Here is a 7,262-nt window from a genome sequence, read left to right as displayed (position 1 = left end):
CCATATTTCTACACGAAACTGAGAAAATCATTCGCTTTTGTGAACAATTTTTCCAAATAGTCACACCTTAGTACAAAAAATGAAAGACTTACAATGCAGTTCAGACACCAAGTTAGTTTCTTTCGATATCAAAAATATTTATACTAATATCCCAGTACAGGAAACTCTTACAATTGTAGAAAAAAATTTTACGTCGGTTCAAAAGTGATATTTCAGATGAACAAATCACAGACTTCATGAATCTCATCTCAGTCGTAGTCAAGTACAACTACTTCGAATTTAATGGACATGTGTACCAGCAATCCGACGGTCTCGCTGTGGGAAATCCGCTAGCTGGTATCCTCGCTGATATTTTCATCAACTCCCTAGAAGAAAATTTTTTAAATTGATTTCCAGCTGCGTCACTGGGCATTCTTTCTTATTCCAGATACCGTGACGATACTCTAATTACCTACAAAGGACCCGCTGACGGTGTTGATCGTATCTTTAACCTATTCAATGATCTTCATGAGAAAATTTCTTTCACTATCGAATTTGAAAATGTGGCCCGTCAATTAAACTTCCTTGACTTGACGCTTACCATAGAAACAAATAAAATTTCTTTCAAAATATTTCGTAACGTAACATATACCGAGCAGATCCTTCTTGCATCTTCTACTCATCCACAATCGCATAAAAAAGCCTTCTTTCATTGTGCTGTTCACCGAGCCATTTCCATCCCACTTTCTAAAGAAAAGTTCAACGACGAAATCAATTTACTTAAAATAATAGCAGTTAACGGGTATAAAACTAACATAGTAGATGACGTCCTTAAAAAGAAAACTGCTAAAAGAATTACTACGCTAGGCACTTCTGTTAACGCGTCGAACAAAAAATACTTCTCTATTCCATTTTGTGGGGCATATCTCTTATCAGATCCAACGCTTTCTTCGAAAGAAATACGATTGCAATGTTGCTTTTTCTACTAATAACAATTTGATAAAAACTTTATTCGTAATTTACATTCTATTCGTTCCCCTTTAGAAAATTGTGGTGTCTATAAGATTGTCTGTGATACTTGCTACTCTTACTATATAGGACGAACTGGCCGTGCCTTCACTACCAGATGTAAAGAACACTTGCTAAGAAAAAAGGCACAAGCCCCCAAAATTCGTCCTTTGCCGACCATCCTTTAATTACGGGTCATTCACCTACAGCCATCTACGATAGCAACATTTTGCACACCGAAAAGAAAGGGCATAGACTAGATATTCTCGAAGAATTAGAGATTTTCAAACAGTTTGCTTGAAAGGATAGCCTCATCCTTAACGAACAGCTACAGCTACGTAACAAAAATTTTTTCAACGGTATAAAGCCGTTACTCGATATCTGACTTCGGGTTTCCTTGTGCAGGTTGTCGAAATGTTCTTTTCATTCTAAGGTAGTCCTATGTTTTCTAATTATCAAATGTTTCTTGGCTGTATTTCACGTCAATATTGCTTTCTACAAGTTGTTATGCAGTTCTATCTTCATTTTCGTAAGAAGTTTTCATGTTTTATTTTACTGTTATAAGCTTTGATGCAGACAAAATGTTATGTTATATGCTACTATCAAGCAAACATTGCTTTCCATTATGTACCAAATTCTGTTCATTTATATTCATTTCTGCCTATACTTCAATGTGAAGTAGCCTAAGTGTATCTACGGCTACTAGATGGCGCGCTTGTTGCAGTGCTATGTTCTCCTGGCCGCATTTGTCAACGTGAACACCTCAGTCCGTTTTGCAACCTGTAACCACGCAAGTAACGAGCAGCCCTTAGTGGCTCGCCATCACCATTTTTTTATCTTAAATTTCTTTGAGACTAATGCCCTTTTGGCATATTTATTATTTTATAAATGATATATAATTACTGCTAATCTTTCACGATGATTCTGTACTTAAATCTGTATCATACGCTTTTAGTCTAATTCTGTGACCATGTTATAGACCATTCTTTGATTTAAATTGTGAGGAAGGCACTCCTAGCAGTATCGAAACCCGGTTCATTCGTTAAAAATCGTAAGCGAGGGCTGTTTTCTTTCAATTATTGTGCAGATGCTTTTCGTTCCTTGACTTCTTAACGGATGTCCTAGGGACTCTGTTGGGGGCTTGCAGTGAGCTGGGTATCTTTGCATGCAGCTGTCCATTCTTCTTGTCAGTTGTCCAACATGATCCTCTCCTTGTCGATTCTACAGGGAACTTCCTCATTTGTTATTAATCCTCCTCATTAATTTTTCAATCTCCTTCCGTAATGCCACATTTCATGCACATCGAATCTCCTCTTTTCCATTTTCCCACATTACACAATATACTTCCGTATAAAGTTGTGCAGAAAAACGTACATTCTCAGAAATTACTTTCTCAAAGTTTATTATTGCATAGTAGATTTCTTTTGTCCAAGAATGACTTCTTTGGCTGTGTTCTGTCATCCTTGCTTCGTTTCTCATGGATAATTTTGCTTCCAAAAAAAGCAGAATTCCTTTACTTCGTCTGTCCAGTTTGTTATAAAGTGTATGGTTAATCTAATTTCTGCTACTCCTCAATACACTCGTAGAGAGACCGTTTACTCCGTTCAGCAGATCGTGCTATTCCTCTCACTTTCACTTTGACAGTAATATCATCAGCGAATCTTACCATTTAATCCTTTCAGTCTTAATTTTAATCGTACTCGTGTGCGTTTCTTTTTTTTTCCCTCTTTGCTTGTTCGATGTACAGATTGAAAAGCGGACAAGAAAGACTACGTCTCTCATTACACCCATTTTATTTCGAGTTCTTTGTCTTCCAATCTTATTGTTTTCTCATGTTTTTTTCAATACTTCATAGCACTCGGCTCTCCTTGTAAACTTACCTACATGTGAACAGGTCTCTGAAGGCCCAACGGTAGCGTCCGACCGCCAGGTCATCCACAGCCGATAGGCGTCACTGGATGCTATCGGAGGCGTTGTCGGTTTTCGTGAATAGAGCCACTACTATACAGTCCAGCAGCTCCTCAACTGGCTTCACAAGCGCTGAGTGCACCGCACTTGCCAAAAGCATTGGACAGACCTGAACGGTCAATCGTCCAAGTGTCAGGAAAGCCCGACAGCGCTTAACTTCGGTGATCTGATATCAGGGAACCAGTGTTAACACTATGGATAGGTCGTTGGCTTTCTCTCTAAACGATTTATCTTTTTCTCATGAATTTACAACATTTTTATAGCATTTTACTTTGACGAAGGCCTTTTATAAGCTGACGAATCATGCTAACGTATTTTTATCGAAGTTTTACATGAATTATTAATTCCAAAGTCAGAATAACTTCTCTGGTGCCCTTACCTTTCCAACAGTCAAACTGAAGATCTAACAAATACTCAATAACAATTCATTACATGTAACCGTATCAGCTGTAAAATTTCTAGAGGTTACTATAAGGCAAGGCGCATATTGGGACGGAGGCGACGAAGGACAGGCCAGAGCAGAACAGCACAATATTTTTGTTACTCACGAGTCCAAATTCAAAAGAGCAAATTGGGGCACAGAGCAGAACAGTGCCTACATCTAAGTCTACATGTACGTGACTACTCTGCTATTCACAATAAAGTGCCTGGCAGAGGGTTAAATGTACCACCTTCAAGCTGTCTCTACTGTTCCACTCTCAAACGGCGCTCGGGAAAAACGAGCACTTAAATTTTTCTGTTCGAGCTCTGATTTCTCTTGTTTTCATGAGAAGGTCCTGTCGCAATGAAAAACGCCTTTGTTTTAATGACTGCCACTCCAATTCACATACGATGTCTGTGGCACTATCGCCCCTATTTCGCGATAATACAAACCGAGTTGCCATTCCTTAAACTTTTTCGATGTTATCCGTCAGTCCCACCTATTGCAAATCCTACATCGCACAGCAACACTCCAACATAGGGAGCACCAGCGTGGAATAAGCAGTCCCTTTAGTAGACCTGTAGCACCTAAGTGTTCTGCCAATGAATCGCCGTCTTTGGTTTACTCTACCCACAAGATTATGTATGTGATCGCTCCAATTTAAGTTATTTGCCAATGAATCGCCGTCTTTGGTTTACTCTACCCACAAGATTATGTATGTGATCGCTCCAATTTAAGTTATTTGTAATTGTGATCCCTAGGTGTTTAGTTGAATTTACAGCCTTCAGAGTTCGATGACTTATCGCATAATCGAAATTTTGCGGATTTCATTTAGTGCACATGTGAATAACTTTTTCCTTTATTCAGTATCAATTGCCATTTTTCGCACCATACAGAGATCTTATCTAAATCATTTTGCAATTCGTTTTGGTCATCAGATGATTTTACATGACGGTAAATGACAGAATCATCTGCAAAGAATCTAAGAGGGCTACTCAGATTGTCTCCTACGTTGTTATAGATCAGAAACAATAGAAGCCCTATAACAGTTCGTTTGGAACGCCGGATATTACCTCCATTTAACTCAATTATTTTCCGTCTATTGCTGCGAACTGTGACCTTTCTGACAGGAAATCACGAATCCAGCCGCACAACTGAGGCGATATTCCATTGGCACGCTGTTTGATTAGAAGACGCTTTTGAGGAACGGTGTCTAAAGCCTTCTGGAAACCTAAAAATTTGGAATCAATTTTACGTCCCCTGTCGATAGCACTCATTACTTCGTGAGTACGAAGAGCTACTTTCTGTATCCGTGCGGTGCGTCAGTAAATCGTTTTCTTTATAATCGGCCGCGCAGCGTCCGTGACAGTTTACTGTGCGGGTGCCATGAGCTGATGGGCGGCGCTCAGACCACGTACTCTCGCGTGATGGGCGCGACAATGAAAACTGTCTCCTAATACGCGCGCACACTGTGTCGCTGTGCTGCCCTGCCCCGCCCTTCGATGGCTGCGTGTCAATACCCGTCTTGCCTCACTGTAATGTGCTTGCCATGAGCGACTGATCATAAAATAATAGAACGCGATGGATACTACACTACTAGCCATTAAAATTGTTACACCACGAAGATGACGTGCTATAGGCGCGAAAATAAACCGACAGGAAGAAGATGCTATGATATACAAATGATTAGCTTTACAGAGCATTGACACATGGTTCGCGCCGGTGGCGACACCTGCAACGTGCTCACATGAGGAATGTTTCCAACCGATTTCTCATACACAAACAGCAGTTGACCGGCGTTGCCTGGTGAAACGTTGTTGTGATGCCTCGTGTAAGGACTTTGATAAAGGTCGGATTGTAACCTATCGCGATTGCGGTTTATCGTATCGCGACATTGCTGGTCGCGTTGATCGAGATCCAATGATTGTTAGCAGAATATGGAATTGGTGGGTTCAGGAGGGTAATACGGAACGCAGTGCTGGATCCCAACGGCCTCGTATCACTAGCAGTCGAGGTGACAGCCATCTTATCCGCATGGCTGTAACCGATCTTGCAACCACGTCTCGATCCCCGAGTCAACAGATGGGGACGTTCGGAAGACAACAACCATCTGCACGAACACTTCGACGACGTTTGCAGCAGCATGGACTATCAGCTCGGAGACCATGGCCGCGGTTACCCTTGACGCTGCAGCACAGACAGGAGTGCCTGCGATGGTGTACTCAACGACGAACCTGTGTGCACGAATGGCAAAACGTCATTTTTTCGGAAGAATCCAGGTTCTGTTTACAGAATCATGATGGGCGCATCCGTGTTTGGTGACATCGCGGTGAACGCACATTGGAAGCGTGTATTCGTCATCGTCATACTGGCTTATCACCCGGTGTCATGGTATGGGGTGCCATTGGTTACGTGTCTCTGTCATCACTTGTTCGCATTGACGGCACTTTGAACAGTCGACATTACATTTCAGACGTGTTACGATCCGTGGCTCTACCCTTCATTCGATTCCTGCGAAACCCTACATTTCAGCAGGATAATGCACGACCGCATGTTGCAGGTCCTGTACGGGCCTCTCCGGATACAGAAAATGTTCGACTGCTGCCCTGGCCAGCACATTCTTCAGATCTCTCACCAATTGAAAACGTCTGGTCAATGGTGGCCGAGCAACTGGCTCGTCACATTACTCCGGTAACTGCTCTTGATGAACTGTGGTATCGTGTTGAAGCTGCATGGGCAGCTGTACCTGTACACGCCATCCAAGCTCTGTTTGACTCAATACCCAGGCGTATCAAGGCCGGTATTACGGCCAGAGGTGGTGGTTCTGGGTACTGATTTCTTAGGATCTATGCACCGAAATTGCGTGAAAATGTAATGACATGTCAGTTCTAGTATAATAAATTTGTCCAATGAATACCCGTTTATGATCTGCACTGCTTCTTGGTGTAGAATTTTAATAGCCAGTAGTGTAAATTTTGCAAAGGAGAATTGTTATGATTAGTAAAATCGGTCGCATCTTAATATCAAACACAAGAGTTAGGAAACTTATTCATCACAGCACGGCAGAATGGTCAGTACAGGATCCTAGTGGAGCGGCACGACAAGAGCCGACTGGAGCTGCTACCCGTCGGGCCGGCTGCAGCCGCAGCGCTGCTTCACGTTCAGTTGCGTAGTTGGACCGGGGATCGGTGAAGCGGTCAGCAGGCTAGCTTGACTGCGTAGACAGCAAAGCGCGCAGGCTGGCCGATCTGCAGTCTTTCTCAAACGATTTACAAAAACAACTACTCTGTAAAAAAAAAATTATTCTGGCGGATTTCTTAGCGTTACTCGTCATGTTCATGATAAAGTGCTTATCATTTCGTTAATCGTTATGCTTATTGTCATATTTCAATATTAAGTAAGCTAATACAGTAAATCAGAATAATTTGCATTGAAAAATAGAGGCGGGTATGAATTTGCGTTTAGTGCATCTTAGGCCATTAATATATTGAACCACTTTTTAAAGTTGGCTACCATCTGCAACTCATTCCATACGCGAGAAAAATGACTGCACATAGTGCACTGCAGGAAAATCAGAACAAACTCCATGAAATTAAAAGCAATGGTGGTAGCATTAAGAGTTCAACAGGAATTCCACTGTTAAATGCAGAGGAGAGTGGATAGGTGGCAACAGTACATTGAAGATTTGTCTAATGTGATAGAAGTAAGAAGATTCGATTTATAAGAGATGGGGTAAACGCTATTAGAATCAAAATTTAAGAGAGCTTTGGAGGAGTTAAGATCAAAGAAGTCAGAAGGGATATACAACAAGTGGCAACAAAATCACTATTCACTTTGGTGTGTAGAATGTGAGAGTCTGTCGACGTGCCATTTGACTTTCAGAAAA

This window comes from Schistocerca cancellata, chromosome 9, assembly GCF_023864275.1.
Source record: "Schistocerca cancellata isolate TAMUIC-IGC-003103 chromosome 9, iqSchCanc2.1, whole genome shotgun sequence".
Classification (NCBI taxonomy): Eukaryota; Metazoa; Arthropoda; class Insecta; order Orthoptera; family Acrididae; genus Schistocerca; species Schistocerca cancellata.
Note: the sequence above shows the minus strand (reverse complement) of the source record.